Below are 16758 nucleotides of genomic sequence, written 5' to 3'. Positions count from 1 at the left end.
CGTTTCATACTGCATTACGGTGTGGTACACTGGTTTGACATCAACTGATAGGAAGTGCCTACAGAGGGTGGTGAATACAGCACAAGATATTATGGGCTGTCCCGTGAATCCGCTGGATGAAATAGCGGAAGAACGTTGCCTCAGGAGAGTGAGGAAAATTCTCAGGGTTGATTCACACTTTGGCCGGCCCTCAGGCAGAAGATAGAGAAGCAGGATTAGTCACACCAACAGGGTAAAGAACAGCTTCTATCCGTGGGCTGTTGAATGAAAAGATAACAACAGGGCAACTGACTTTCGGGTTTGGTGGGTGTGGTTCAGTAAACAAGGGGAATTAAGACTAAGAGAGCTAAGTGGGGGGTCCTCATGTAATCTCACTGTATACAAGTTGTACAAGTGACAATAAAGTATTTCAATCTGAAGCACAGACAATGAACATTAGTGTATCAGTTGAAAACAACTCCCTGAGGCTGCCGCACCTTGCTGTCTGAGTCTTCTAGGGCCTGAGGGCATGGGGCAGTGCTTTATGTTTCTTTAAAAAATGTTTAGGGGTACTCTCATTTTCCTACTCCTATTGAAATACTGCCCCTCAAGGAGGCCAAACTTAGATTCACAAAATGTTTAGGGGTATGCGTCCCCCCAGGAAAAAAGCACTGGTATGCGGGAACATTTTGCTGCCAGTTCCATTTGCGAACGTGCGTGTTGCAAGCTTGTGGCTTGCATATTCCTGGAAATGAATTGTTTCAGCGCCAGATGTCTTTATCTAACCTCGTATCTTATCTCAAAACACGTAGGAGTAAATTCACCTGGGGCTTGGCAGGGCTCGCTTCTGTGTAAAATATGCGTAATATCATCTGGTGGTCTTTGCTCACCAGGTGATATCTGACGTGCCCATTATGATAAGTATCTGTCTAGCAAGCTCCGCTCCGCTTACAGTTACAGAAAATGAAACTATACATAAAGCTTGCTTTTATACAGCTGTTTTGTACTACAACAGCCTCAGTCCGCTGAGCCATTGATGGATTAGACTGGTGGGAGTTGTAGTTCAAAGAGGTGGAGGGCACCAGCTAGGGGAACGTTGGTCTAAGGCAGACCCCATATAGAAGCAAGTTTTTTGGACAGCTTCCTTTTCTGTTGCTATAGAAAGGATGTTAGCAAGAGTAAGCCACAAACTGTTCTGGAATACATGATTTATTTCTCTGAAAGTTTTGTACACTGTTTCCCATTACAAAGTGACCCCAGAGAGGTTTCGATGTCTCAACAACAATCTGTTTAAATAATAAGAAGAAGCAAATTTCATGTTTCATGTAGTTTATAAATGTTTGGGTCATAGGTCATTCACATATTAGATAAGTATGGTACAGAACCCAACAGTTCAATATGCTCCATAAAATCACACTGCTACCTAGTCTCATACATAAAACCTATGTCTTTAAAATACTACGTAAACCGCATGATGGTGATAATTTTATTAATTATACCCTGCCCATCTGGCTGGATTTCCCCACGTATATAGAACTTACATATTGAAAAGGTAAGATTTAATACAAAAAACATCAATTATTCAAAGATACTATAGTTAAATAAGTCGTTGACTGCAATCTGCTTAATAACTCTTGCCTGGATTTTATTTGTTGCTAGCGAGAAAGAGAGACCTTGTGGGAATAATTTGACCAGTAATAAACAAACACTGGCAGTTTGATGTATTTCCAAGCTGGCTGGGGAAGAGATGAGTCTTCTTCCTCATATACCAGCACAGAAACCAGCCTGTTTACTTCCACGGGATCTATATTGCAAACTCAAAGTAGGATGAGGAAAGCTCTTCAGATCTTGAGAATATCTCATTGTGTGATTCAGAGCAAACTCGAAGAGAACAGGGTCCAAATGATGATTGCCTGCTTCCTGGAGCAAATAATTAGACCAAGATGAAGAGATGGGGCCTGAGGATGGGGAAATGTCCTCTCTCTGATCTTTCCTAAACAGTCTCGGCTCAATATATCTGAAGGAGCATCTCCATCCCCATCGTTCTGCCTGGACACTGAGGTCCAGCTCCGAGGGCCTTCTGGCGGTTCCCTCATTGCGAGAAGTGAGGTTACAGGGAACCAGACAGAGGGCCTTCTCGGTAGAGGTGCCCGCCCTGTGGAATGCCCTCCCATCAGATGTCAAGGAAATAAACAACTATCTGACTTTTAGAAGACATCTGAAGGCAGCCCTGTTTAGAGAAGTTTTTAATGTTCAATGTTTTATTGTATTTATTGTATTTTGTTGGAAGCCACCCAGAGCGGCTGGGGAATAAATTTATTATTATTATTATTATTATTATTATTATTATTATTATTATTATTATTTTCCTGGCCCTGTTGCCTGAGTCGATGATACATCATAAGTGGTTTCTGAGGAGCTTCTGTGGGGTCCGGCTGGCATGACTAAAAGCTCAGTCATAGCATAGGCAGCTCATTGTCCCCTGGAAAGAACCCTGGGGAGCTCTGTGTTGTGCTAACCATTGGGGGGGGGGCAAGGAAGGGATGGATTGATTGTATTTCTGTGCCGGCCTAAGACATTTTGGTACCTGAGGTGAACCACAGCCTCCCCACCTGTTTGGTGAGATTGAGGTGATAGTGCAGAGGGAAGTACAGAACCGGACTTCTAAATGCAATTCCAATACACACCGCTCTGTAGTCTCCACACAGTGAAGCTCAGAAAATTCAAGTTGTGGTGCTTTTGCCCTCTGGAACTCTCAAGAGGTTACACACTTCCAGCATTCCTGTTTCACTGCCAAGGATCATCGTTTGAGCTCTGCGTTGCCCCCATTCCGCCTGCCCAATGAACACAGCAACGCATTGAAATCTTAACAGGTTCGAATCCCAGTTTCCCAAAAACCTCGCATGACCATCTTGAGACAATTACAAGATTGTTGTGAGGAGAAAAAATGTGTGAGGGAAGGGATCATGTACAACACCTTCAATAGCTACAGTAAATGGAAATAAAATTTTAGCTGTAGGCTGCCTTGAGTTCCTGTCAGGGAAAACGGTGGGATATCGTTCACTCACTCATTCATTCAGGGAAAACGGTGGGATATCATTCATTCATTCATTCATTCATTCATTCATTCATTCATTCATGGAAAATGGTGGGATATCATTCATTCATTCATTCATTCAGAGAAAACGGGATATCATTCATTCATTCATGGAAAATGGTGGGATATCATTCATTCATTCATTCATTCAGGGAAAACGGTGGGATATCATTCATTCATTCATTCATTCATTTAGGGAAAACGGTGGGATATCCATTCATTCATTCGATTTCTATTCATTCATAGCACTTTGGCCCTCCTTACTTTCAGCTCCCCCAAACTCCAAACCTTGTAACTTGCCTCATAAAGGAGTTGTTCTGACTGCCTTGATCCATTTGGTTGCCCTCTTCTGAACCTTTCCCAGCTCTGTGGTATCCTGTTCAAGGTGATGTGACCAGAAGTGTGGTTGTGTGATAGATGTGCACAAAGGCATTGTGACATACTGACCCTTTACTTTTCACCAGTGGCAGCCTCCCCACCCCCAGGAGCCACACACTGGGTCAACATCTTCAGGGAGTCATCAACCACAACCTCAAGTTCCCTCAGCAGTCCATGAATGCTGTGAGAGCCATGATGCTTTCTAAATCCAAAGTCAGCAGCTCAAATGTAGACTCGGGGTCATGCCCTAGACCTGACGTTCTCGACCAGGCAGAGAGATGATGGGGAAATTCTTGAGAATTCATTCGTCATGGGTGGATCAGTTTGTGAGTAGACGGATTCTGAATGGCTCTGAGGGGGTTTCCATTCCACATGACTGGTGCTCCCGCTGAAACCCTGTGGAGCACTGAGTTTGACCCAGACACTGGACTCTATCACTTCCAACATCCTCCCACTGACTCCAGCTCTGCCAGACCATTCATACACCAGGGAGCTGGGGTTTATGGCACCGCAATAGGGAAACAAAGGCAGATGTGGGCTACATCTGACTGAATGCAAGTCAGGTCCCACTCTAGGGCCCATCATGGGGTGGTAATGGTGGGGAAGCTCAGTTCCAGACATTCTTATTTCATTGTGGTTTCTGATCTAGAAGCAAAATAGCCTTGGTCACCTCGATGGGTGACTTGTACGAGAGTGATGCAGCTTAAAGCATTTACAAATGTTTCAGGACCCCGGAGAGCTCCGAGTGAAGCAAGGCCTGGAGACCAAATGAGGTCTCTTATTCTCAGTCCAGACTTTCCTCCCTAGGTCACACCCTCTCTCCAGAGATGGTTAAAGGATTGGTCATCTGGCTCAACACCCAGCTCCTCATCTCTCCAATTCAACCTGATTCATTGCCTGCACAAAAGATCCAGTGTCGAGGAGCGTTCACCCCGAGATGAGTTGTGGGCTCTAGGGATGCCTTTTCAGAACTGTCTTGGTGGACAAGATCTGGCTAGAGCCAGTGTTGGCCTTCCATAATCTTCACTCCTGGTCCAGGTCAGAGCTCAAACTGCTGCCCAGGAGAGGAGGAGGAGGAGGAGGAGGAGGAGGAGGAGGAAGAAGAAGAAGAAGAAGAAGAAGAAGAAGAAGAAGAAGAAGAAGAAGAAGAAGAAGAAGAGGAGGAGGAAGAAGAGTAGTAGTAGTAGTAGTAGTAGTAGTAGTAGTAGTAGTAGTAGTAGTTTGGATTTGATATCCCGCTTTATCACTACCCGAAGGAGTCTCAAAGCGGCTAACATTCTCCTTTCCCTTCCTCCCTCACAACAAACACTCTGTGAGGTGAGTGGGGCTGAGAGACTTCAGAGAAGTGTGACTGGCCCAAGGTCACCCAGCAGCTGCATGTGGAGGAGCGGAGACGTGAACCCAGTACACCAGATTACAAGTCCACCGCTCTTAACCACTACACCACACTGGAATCAAGACATGCAAAGTCATGGGTAGCCAATGTGATGCCCTCCAGATGTTGATGGTTAAACTCGATGACCCTTGGGGCCCCATTCCAACTCTACAATTCTATGAATCCTCATTATCCCTGACCATTGAGAACACTGCCTGGGTCTGAAGGAGGCAGTAGGCTTCTGAACCCCAGTTGCTGGAGACCTCGAGAGAGAAGGATGCTCTTGTGCTTCGATTCTGCTTGTTGGCTTCTTTTAGGTCTATTGGGGACCACTGTGAGAACAGGATGTTCTAAATGGATGACTAAATGGGAATGACTAAACAGATGACTAAATGGGAACCTTTGGGCTGATGCTGCAGGTTTCTCCTTATGTTCTTATTATGGGCTGCCTAGGAACATAGGAAGCTGCCTTATATTGAGCCAGCTGAACAAAATAACACAACACGGTGGCCAATAACAATGGCACTAAACTACAGTATCATACGAGCACTGACCCAGAGCGTATTTTCTAGTGTTTATATTTACTTACATGTAAGATTGGCTTGTTAAGAAATTGAACTGCATCCTTCTCATATTAATTCTTACAAGTCTGGCTGATGAAGAATTGATCAAGATTGGCTGATGAAGCATTGAACGAAACAGACTGGTTATCCGGAAACTCTGTTCTGGCAATATTTGGTGACAGATTATGTATATATCGAACTTTTGAATTCTACCATGACTGGTGAAGAAGATTTAGAGACTTTGGTTGTAATTTCTGATGATTTGTATTAGTCTATAAATAGTGTTTAGTGCCATTGTTATTGGCCATTGTGTTGTGTTATTTTGTTCAGCTTGTCCATATTACAACACAGGGGTCTTTTTACGGATTATATTGAGCCAGAACATTGATCAGTTTAGTGCAGTATTGTCTACACTGATTAGCAAAAGCTCTTGAGGGTTTCAGCCCTCACCTAAGCATTAAAGCTTCATCCAAGATGTCATTCTAGACATCCTCATCTTCTGAGGTAAGAGAACTGGGGAGAGGTCCTTTTCCACTTGTGGAACCCCTTATGTGAAATGCTCTGTCCCAAGAGAAGCCCACCTCTCTCATTGCTACATTTTATGCACAAAACCTTATTTAATGTCCTGATTTTGATTATTTTTAAAAAGAGCACATCTGGTTTTCCTTCTTGGCTGCAAACTTAATATTTTTTTTTCCTGCTATTTTACTCATCTGCCTTGACATTTGCTGACTCATCTCCTGTCCAATTGCTATTTTATGCTGTTTTTGGATTCATCATAACAAATCTCAATTTATGTTTGCATTTATAAATATATATATTTTTAAGAAGAAAAATGTGTTCACGGCTTCAGAAACATTTGCACTCCAAATGACTGCTAGGAATCCTTTAAATAACTTTAGTAAATTAGTCGTTCTCCTTGGTCAAGTGCTCTCGGGAATGGATGTCAAGGGCAGGTCAGCAATAAATCACATGGAGTAAGTGAAGTTTACTCTTTATTAGAAGAAACAAGGTCTGCTCTGGAGTGCCAGGTCTGATGAGTGCAGCAACTGTTCTCTGTAGATCTTGCTCCTATGAGGCAATTGTGGAGGCTGAAGGAGGTCCCTCCTTCCCACAACTGCCTAACTTGCCTCCTCTCCCAGGTCCTTTCTATGGGAATGTTATGGGAGACAGGAGAGGATATATTGTTTAATGATATCCTTCCTAACTTGCAGTAGCAAGTTCTATATCTTAGCAGAGTTTAAACATTCCCCTTTAAATGCACAGCGGTTTGCTTGTTGCAGGTTCTTCTGAACCTCTCTATATAAGATTCCTGGTAAGATCCCTTCTTGTCCCTCTTAAAAAAAATATACACGACAATCTTATTAAAGTGAATACAAAAGTAGTTTACTCACATTCATTCAGTTCACAGTTAGATCCCTGAAGGCAGACTTAAAGGTATATATACATGTGGAACTATCCCATAAGGGAGTTAGTCCCAAGTGACTGCAGACAGGCAGTCACTTCTGCTCACAGATAGAGAAAAACAAAATGGAGAAGAGAGGAGCAAAAGAAGATGGTGTGCTCCTCTTCCCCAGATTAGGCCATACATCCCCTCTAGTCACATGCAGAGGAAGTTTGTCCCAGCTCAGGAGGAAACAGAAAGTTTTCTCCTGGCTGGTACAAAGCATCTCCTAGCATGTCCCTTCTAGGAATGTTGTACTTGACTGCTATGTGTTTCACATCCCACACTTTCCAAGCAATCTGAGACTCTGTGGCCACACCTGCCTTTGCTCCTCCCTCTTCATACCTCTGGGAGACCAGGGGTAGGGGAGCTTGTCACAGCAGGATGGGGAGACACCCTGGCTTCTTCACCAGCTTGACTCATCTCAGCTTCTTGGCCTCCCTCCTCTCCTGCTTCAGATTTTGGTTCTGGACTTCTTTCTCCCAGACTCTCTCTGCTCACTAAACCCTGTTACCTCTTCAGCTTCCGACACCTCCTCCTCCAAGTCTGCTCTCTCTTCTTCCACTGACCACTCATTGTTGCCCCACCACCAATCCCCTGGCTCTGAGCCTTCGCCCCTTGGGGGTTCCCCAGCTGGCTCCTTCCACCATTCCTCTGAGTCCAGCCAGTCCAGGAGACCTGCTGAGATTCTCCTTTCGACAGCTTGTCTCTTACTGGCACTGCCTGTTTGTGGAAACCTTCAGAATTTCCTGCATCACAAATACTACTTGTGTCACCACAATGAAGTACTTCAAATCACATCAAGTATTTTAAATAAAAAACAACTTCCTTAACTGCATAACAGTTTCCTGCCTCATTCCTGAGTAGTTTCTAAACCACAAAGCATGCATCCCAGTTATATTAACGGAGCACTCATTGTTCCACTTTCTGTAGAATGTGAAGCTCTTTGTCTTAGCAAAAACGAATTTTCTCAGAGTTGCAGAAATAAAAGTCAGGAAGAGGTGAATGTCTAGCGGGAAATGTAAACGGAGGCAAATTGTTGCGGCGTCCCAGAAAAACTTCCTGTTATAATAAACTCAGCCAATGCAGAATACCAAGTTAGGGATCAAGATGGTATCCAACTAACTCATTCCATCAGCGCAAGAGTTTCTGCTTCCCACACCCCACACCTCCTGCTGCATACCCCTAAATCTGCTTTGGGGTTTCTTCTAAACCTCCAGAGTATATTTGCAAAAGGCGGTGCCTAGAACTAGACACTCCAGGTGGAAGCTGACCAAGGCAGAATAAACAGTACCTTTACTTCCCTTGATCTGGACATTTGATTTCTGTTGCTGCAGCCGAGAACTGCATTTGCTTCTTTTTTAATTTCCTGCAGCTGCCACATCATGTTAAGCTTGTGGTCTACTAAGACCCCGAGATCCTTTTCATGCGTACTGCAGAACCTTAAATATCCATCACTATCCTTCTTAACACAAGGGACGCGGGTGGCGCTGTGGTCTAAACCATTGAGCCTCTTGGACTTGCCGATCAGAAGGTCGGCGGTTCGAATCCCTGCGACGGGGTGAGCTCCTGTTGCTCAGTCCCAGCTCCTGCCAAACTTGCAGTTCAAAAGCACGCCAAATAGTGCAAGTAGATAAATAGGTACCTCTCTGGCAGGAAGGTAAACGGTGTTTCCGTGTGCTGCTCTGGTTTCAGTGTTCCGTTGCGCGGGCGCCACAATCCCAGAGTCATCTGTGACTGGATTTAACTGTCAGGGGTCCTTTACCTTCACCTTTGTCCTTCTTAAACAGTGGTGCCCAGCTGTGGTTTGTTTTGTTGTGGTGAGCATATTGCTGAAGCAGAGTGCCTGGGGCAACCCAGTCAGATGGGTGGCATACAAATAATAATAATAATAATAATAATAATAATAATAATAGCTGGTTCCCTGCACCGTTCGCATGAGAGGCCCTGTCGTCCCAGTCCCTCCAGGTGAGACTACTGAACCCAAGCCAATCTGAGGCTGTCTTGATCTGACTCAACCCAAACCAGATCCCATCCAAATTTGCCTAATTCACTTTGGCATTCAAGCTTCGGCCAAATCTAGTGCACAGTCCTGCCACGTACCCAAAATGCCTCCACCTTGTCAGGGTTTAGTTTCGGTTTAATGCACCCCCTCACTGGCCCTAGAGGAGAAGAAGAAGAAGAAGAAGAAGAAGAAGAAGAAGAAGAAGAAGAAGAAGAAGAAGAAGAAGAAGAAGAAGAATAGTAGTAGTAGTTTGGATTTGATATCCCGCTTTATCACTACCTGAAGGAGTCTCAAAGTGGCTAACAATCTCCTTTCCCTTCCTCCCCCACAACAAACACTCTGTGAGGTGAGTGAGGCTAAGAGACTTCAGAGAAGTGTTACTAGCCCAAGCAGCTGCATGTGGAGGAGCGGGGAAGCGAACCCGGTTCACCAGATTACGAGTCTACCGCTCATAACCACTACACCACACTGGCTTTGACCATCCCTGTTTCGCTGAATACCATACTGACAGACCCTCCAAGTGTCCCTGCTTTCCCGGATTTACAGACGCCATCCCAGCTTCAGATTTTTGACCTTGGAATGTCCTGCTTTTCCTTAGGACGTCCCTCTTTTCATCAAAGAAATGTTGGAGGGTATGGAGTTATGCAACCCTCTAGCCTAGGAGATAAGTAACTATGCAACCTTTAGAAGACATCTGAAGGCAGCCCTGTATAGGGAAGTTTTTGAATGTTAAATGTTTTATTTTACAGATATATATGTTGTTGCATATGTTGGAAGCCGCCCAGTGTGGCTGTGGCAACCCAGTAAAATGGACGGGGTATGAATAACAACAGCAATGGAATAGGACATCCCTATTTTCATCAGAGAAATGTTGGAGGGTATGTAGTGGAATTAAATGCTGTGTGCCTGTGTGGGCTTTTATATGTCATGTGACTGACAGGCCTCTATCACATGCCCTGTTCTCTCAGGGAAAAGGGATGGGTGGATTATTCACACAATGTGTCCCATGTCACTCATGAGTGTGACCTGTCTCCAAATCACTGCTAAGCCCCATTGAACCCATCAGTTCTTAAGCGCTAATCTTAAGCAACCTTTGTGATACAAAACTCAATAGAAAATACTAGTCAACTCGCGATGAACATTTTTGCTGAGCCACATCTAACCATTTCTAGCATGAAAGTCATATTCCTCCAAGGGAGGAAGTGGATGGTTTCGATAAAGAAATGAAGGAAACCAGAATGCAAACGAATGTCAGTTAAAGGTGGCAACCAAAGCCCCATTAGATGCTGGCAAACAACTCAGCCCTCCAAATCTAGGTCAACTTCTTGGGTCTAATGTTCTTCCAGAAGCTGCAGTTAGTGCAGGGGTGAGACCTTAGCATAAACACCTGTGCAGGTGCAGCAGCAGCAGCAGCAGCAGCACAAATCATTAAAAGAGAGACAACTTAGAATAACAACTGCAACTTCCTGCCTATTGACATCAGGCAGGAATCTTCACTGTACTCTTCATAGAATCATAGAATCATAGAATCCTAGAGTTGGAAGAGACCACAAGGGCCATCGAGTCCAACCCCCTGCCAAGCAGGAAACACCATCAGAGCACTCCTGACATATGGTTGTCAAGCCTCTGCTTAAAGACCTCCAAAGAAGGAGACTCCATCCACCACACTCCTTGGCAGCAAATTCCACTGTCGAACAGCTCTTACTGTCAGGAAGTTCTTCTTAATGTTTAGGTGGAATCTTCTTTCTTGTAGTTTGGATCCATTGCTCCGTGTCCGCTTCTCTGGAGCAGCAGAAAACAACCTTTCTCCCTCCTCTATGTGACATCCTTTTATATATTTGAACATGGCTATCATATCACCCCTTAACCTCCTCTTCTCCAGGCTAAACATGCCCAGCTCCCTTAGCCGTTCCTCATAAGGCATCGTTTCCAGGCCTTTGACCATTTTGGTTGCCCTCCTCTGGACACGTTCCAGTTTGTCAGTGTCCTTCTTGAACTGTGGTGCCCAGAACTGGACACAGTACTCCAGGTGAGGTCTGACCAGAGCAGAATACAGTGGCACTATTACTTCCCTTGATCTAGATGCTATACTCCTATTGATGCAGCCCAGAATTGCATTGGCTTTTTTAGCTGCCGCGTCACACTGTTGGCTCATGTCAAGTTTGTGGTCAACCAAGACTCCTAGATCCTTTTCACAAACTTGACATGAGCCAACAGTGTGACGCGGCAGCTCTTTTTGGCGTCTGCTGCAGTTTTGCTTAGACAAGCCTAGCCAGATATGTAGAATGTTGGTGTGTGTTTTGAACTGATTGTTGATTTTTATATTTTAAATGTTATTGTTGTTGTTGTTTAGTTGTTTAGTCATGTCCGACTCTTTGTGACCCCCTGGACCAGAGCACGCCAGGCACTCCTGTCTTCCACTGCCTCCCGCAGTTTGGTCAAACTCATGCTGGTAACTTCGAGAACACTGTTCCACCATCTCCTCCTCTGTCGTCCCCTTCTCCTTGTGCCCTCCATCTTTCCCAACATCAGGGTCTTTTCCAGGGAGTCTTCTCTTCTCATGAGGTGGCCAAAGTCTTGGAGCCTCAGCTTCACGATCTGTCCTTCCAGTGAGCACTCAGGGCTGATTTCCTCCAGAATGGAGAGGTTTGATCTTCTTGCAGTCCATGGGACTCTCAAGAGTCTCCTCCAGCACCAGAATTCAAAAGCATCAATTCTTTGGCGATCAGCCTTCTTTATGGTCCAGTTCTCACTTCCATACATCACTACTGGGAAAACCATAGCTTTTACTATACGGATCTTTGTTGGCCTTATGTAAAAACAAACCTTATGTTTGTTGACCTTATGTAAATGTTATTACATAGCTGCTTTTAAACTATTCTGGGGTTTTGTGCCAGAGGTGTCAGAGGTGCACGGCCATTTCTGATATACCAGAGGTGGGGTTATTGCTGAACTGAAACTCCCATCTTCTTCTTTGGCGATCACTCGTAGCCAAGTAAGATTGTCTTCCTTAAACATTGTTTTAACAATGAGTCCGTAAGTGACTGTGGAGGCCAATTCTGGACCCACACGTCCTTCCACAGTGGGGACATTGGTTCCCAGGCAGGAGTTGATCACAGTGTGGATTTGCCAAGCGGGCCTTCCTCTTAGCACATTTCTCCCTTGCGTCCTGAGTTCGAGTGTCTTCAAAGCCCATGACACCTTTGGTAAAGGCTGTTCTCCAACTGGAGCGCTCGCAGGCCAGTGTTTCCCAGTTGTCGGTGTTTAATAATACATTTTTTAAAGATTTGCCTTGAAACAAACCTCTTTTGTTGACCACCAGCATTATGCTTTCCATTTTTAAGTTCGGAATAGAGTAGTTGCTTTGGAAGACGACAATCAGGCATCCGCACAACATGACCAGTCCAACAAAGTTGATGTTGAAGAATCATTGCTTCAACACTGGTGATCTTTGCTTCTTCCAGTACACTGATATACGTTCGCCTGTCTTCCCAAGTGATGTGTGAAATTTTTCGGAGTCACTGTTGATCAAATGTAGTTCATACTCTTTATCTCCCTGCCTGCTTTTTCCCCTGCAGGGTATCAGATGATGAGCAGATCAAATCTTCCTTCCCCTGCCATTCCAAGGATGATTGGCCCCATGCAATGTGTATGTAGGAATTTGCACCAAGATTGTTGGAGGGAAGGTCTGTGACTCAGCCCAGATAGTAGGTTCTCCTAAACCAGGCATAGGCAAACTCAGCCCTCCAGATGTTTTGGGACTACAGTTCCCATCATCCCTGACCACTGGTCCTGCTGGCTTGGGATCATGGGAGTTGTAGGCCCAAAACATCTGGTGGGCCGAGTTTGCCTATGCCTGTCCTAAACCTCCAAATGCCAGATAAATATTACTACTGGCCACCCCAATCTTTGACGAGATTCCAAGGGGCCTTGGCACTCAACCAAGTGAAAAAATGGCGTGGCAGAGTCTGCAGTGTCTTTGAAATGTGATATATTTCACATACAGTGGTACAACCCCCTGCAATGCAGGAAACCCAGCTAGCGACAGGAAGCATACACTGTGCTGCTTTAGAAACCCAGCTTCAAAAGGTCCACGCATTCATTATGAGTAAGGAAGCAATCTTATGACTCTGGAATTACAATACTGCCTGCAAAATCACTCAGGTTTCTCGAGGGAGGAGGGAAGACTGAAACAATAAACAAACCACAACTTGACTAATTTAGAAAGAAACCAAAGAGGGGAATTTCACTGGCATGTAATCATGTCTCATTTCCATTCCCGCCCTCCTGTTAAATAGCACAAGCCCTGGGTATTAGATAATCCCAGTATTGTCTGTTGCCTGCATAGATTGTGTAGAGAATGAATTTCCACCTTGGACAGCCATCAAAGAAGTCAAGCACTGTCACTTGTCAACTGGGCGGGTTTAATGACATGTGTTAATTGGCTTACCAAAATATGGCACAGTGGAGTGGACTTGGTGTTTTCATGAGGACTAATACTTTTCGTGTGTGTGATGTTACTCACCGGCGCCTTTTGTGGGAGGGTTGCAGATACTAGGAGTGGATATATGGATTTAATAGTATCCTTACTAACTCATGCTTGTGAGTCAGCAGCAGAGCAATATGCCCCTGGCTCTGCTCGTTTCTCTCTGGTCGGGGACAGAGGGTGGTGCTTGGGGGGGAATTGTCATCCTGCCACTCCTTGGGGTGGAGTGCCCTAGGGTGTGATACTCTCCCCGATGCTTTTTAACATCTTTATGCGCCCCCTCGCCCAGCTTGTCCGGAGTTTTGGGCTGGGCTGCCATCAGTATGCTGATGACACCCAACTCTATCTGTTGATGGATGGCCATCCTGACTCGGCCCCAGACATACTGATCAGATGCTTGGAAGCTGTGGCTGGATGGTTACGTGGGAGCCGGTTGAAGTTAAATCCTTCCAAGACAGAGGTCCTCTGCCTGGGACGGGACAATATGGGATTGAGGGGGCAACTCCCATCTCTTGCGGGGGTGCAATTAGTGCCAGCACCGTCCGTTAAGAGTTTGGGTGTAATCTTCGATACCTCCCTCTCCATGGAGGCGCAGATTGCAGCTATAACAAAGGCGGCATTTTTTCATCTCCGCCAAGCTAAGCAGTTGGCTCCTTACCTCTCTCGCCCTGACCTAGCCACTGTTATCCACGCGACGGTCACCTCCAGACTGGATTATTGTAACTCGCTCTATGTGGGGCTGCCCTTGAGACTGACCCAGAAACTCCAGGGGGTGCAGAATGCCGCAGCGAGACTCCTTATATAATGTTGCACTGTTTTAGTGTTGTTAGCCGCCCTGAGCCCGGCTTCGGCTGGGGAGGGCGGGATATAAATAATTTTTTTTATTTTTTTTATTATTATTATTATATAGCAGGAAGTTAGCTGATAGATTAGTTTGAATCTCTTTACTTAAGCAATCCAATCTGGCTTTGTTCAAATGATTCCAAATGATTCAGCATAACTGCCCAGAGTGCTTCAGTCTGAGGTTGAAATGCATACAATGCAGTTCGGATGGAGATGTGTGAAGCAAGATCCCAAAGCATGTGTTTCTGTGGGCGCATTGCCTGGAAACCCAGCCAGCAAATGACATAGCAATTTTGATACCACAATGCTGGCAGAACAATGTGCTACATGCATTTGGAAATAATCCCATAAAACCGCACCCTCCTTGCAAATAATCAGTCCTTCAGTGAGCAGAGCCTACTCTCTGCAACTTCCTGCTCATTCAGGTTCTTCGCTGAATTGTTTTTGGTTTTTAAAAAAATTGCTCTGGTAAATCGACCCTGACAAATAATTTTAACAAACATGCAGTTTTATTATGCATATTTGTTCATAAAGTGCTGGTTTTATTTATGCCTTGACAAATTTGCACGCATCTAATGTTTGATATACAAGGGACGCGGGTGGCGCTGTGGGTAAAAGCCTCAGCGCCTAGGGCTTGCCGATCGAAAGGTCGGCGGTTCGAATCCCCGCGGCGGGGTGCGCTCCCGTTGCTCGGTCCCAGCGCCTGCCAACCTAGCAGTTTGAAAGCACCCTCGGGTGCAAGTAGATAAATAGGGACCACTTTCTAGCGGGAAGGTAAACGGCGTTTCCGTGTGCAGCTCTGGCGCGCCAGAGCAGCGATGTCACACTGGCCACGTGACCCGGAAGTGTCTTCGGACAGCGCTGGCCCCTGGCCTCTTGAGTGAGATGGGCGCACAACCCCAGAGTCTGGCAAGACTGGCCCGTACGGGCAGGGGTACCTTTACCTTTACCTTTAATGTTTGATATTGTTGGTACTTTGAATGGATATGTTATATTGTTATATGTGAACTGCTTAGAAGCTTTTGTTGATTGAGCAGTATATTTCTGAGCAGTACATTTTAACTTTGAACCAATCCAGAAATGCTACAACTGGATTTAATATTATCAATAATTTTTCAAAAACCCAGAAGTTTGCAATGCTTGAATGATTAAGTCTAAAAATGCAGAACACCTTTAATAACAGGCTCCAATTAACGGAACAGCAGTATGTGTATATTTAGCAGGAGAATGCATAAAGAGGAGATTTTGCAAAGAAAACAAATCTTGCAGACGCAGACTTTGTGTTTGGACTGTGCTCTGGGGCGAGTTCACCCGAAGGCACATTCCAGCTGCAATACCAACATAGTCCACTTGCTTTGGAATAAAACCCTCCTAGTGGTACCAGTGGAGGACTTTTCTTAACGCAAATACTAGCTTCAAAGGAAGGATTTCCCCCAAGATATGCAGTAGGTAAGGATCAAATCCCCTCTCCATGCCTGGTCTGATCTTCTTCACAATCCGTCCCCACCTTCTCTGTAGCTGATCCAACCTGCATGTAAACAAACCTGCCAGTTAGATGCAAAGGCATTTAATAGCCATCAGGTGTAGTTTGACCTTTGGAGACATCATCTTTTAGCCAAGGGTGCTGGTGCAGCAAGGCTTCCGATGCCAATGGCGCATAAGCCCTGGCTGAATCTCAGAAATCCATGGTGAATTTTCCAAGAGGTGGAGTCAGGAAAGTGTGTGTGTGTGTGTGTGTGTGTGTGTGTGTGTGTGTGTGTGTACACCTCTAATGTGCATGCAGAAAGTCGACAATACCCCCAGGTAAAGCTTGGAAAGCCACTGCCCATCCTGCCACTTCCACCACCTTGAGGCACCAGCAGGAAATCAAAAACACTGCAGTAGGCAGCTGTCAATCTCTAGGATTATTATTTTTTTTGCAAAGTTTTGCAAAGGGACAAATGTGAATGCTTGCTCCAGATTTGCTATTCTGTCTTTGCCAACAGGTTTGTGAATTGCAACCCTTCTTGTCTTGCGCTCCTTTTTGCAGTCTTAGTATAAGCATGGACACAGTAAAAATTTATTTTGTTCTTTTTAATCCACAGCACATCATTTTAGTCTATCTGGAATCTCCTGCAGCAATCAAAAGGAGGAAATGCACACAATTCATTTTGTGTCCTGTAGTTTATAAACAATGGAGATTGCCTTTGTGTGGCTGCCCTTGCTATGCTGGGATACGACAGGAGTCCACTATCTGCATTTTCCAGAAACAATAAGAGGCATTTTTGCTCCAATGGGCTTTCCCAGCTGGTGAAGTGGGTCATTGTGAGGAGTGTCCACTTCTTAGGGTTTTAGTTTTGTTTTAAATGTATTAGCCCTTTTATGCTTTCAATTGTCTCTGTCATACATTGTGTTGAGACCTTTATCTAGGAGGAATTAATAAATCAATAATACTGTAATTATCATCCAAGACAGCAAACTTTACTCTCAAGGGAAGTTCCTTTTTCCTTCTCTTAACTTGCCATGTGCTAAGAAAACCTTAGAATTTCCACAACCAGACAGGCATTCTTGCAGTAAATTCCAAACAATGCCTCCACCGCGCTACTTTT

The 16758-nt window shown here is 44.9% G+C and overlaps 1 protein-coding gene across 1 annotated transcript in view; it reads left to right on the top strand.

Annotated features, from left to right (window-relative positions):
• Positions 1 to 16758, top strand: part of GMEB2 (glucocorticoid modulatory element binding protein 2) — a 263449-nt gene that overhangs the window by 35693 nt on the left and 210998 nt on the right. The window lies entirely within an intron of this gene.

Source organism: Podarcis gaigeae (genome assembly GCF_964106915.1).
Source record: "Podarcis gaigeae genome assembly, chromosome: 6".
Lineage (NCBI taxonomy): Eukaryota > Metazoa > Chordata > Lepidosauria > Squamata > Lacertidae > Podarcis > Podarcis gaigeae.
This window is presented reverse-complemented; position numbering and strand designations above follow the sequence as displayed.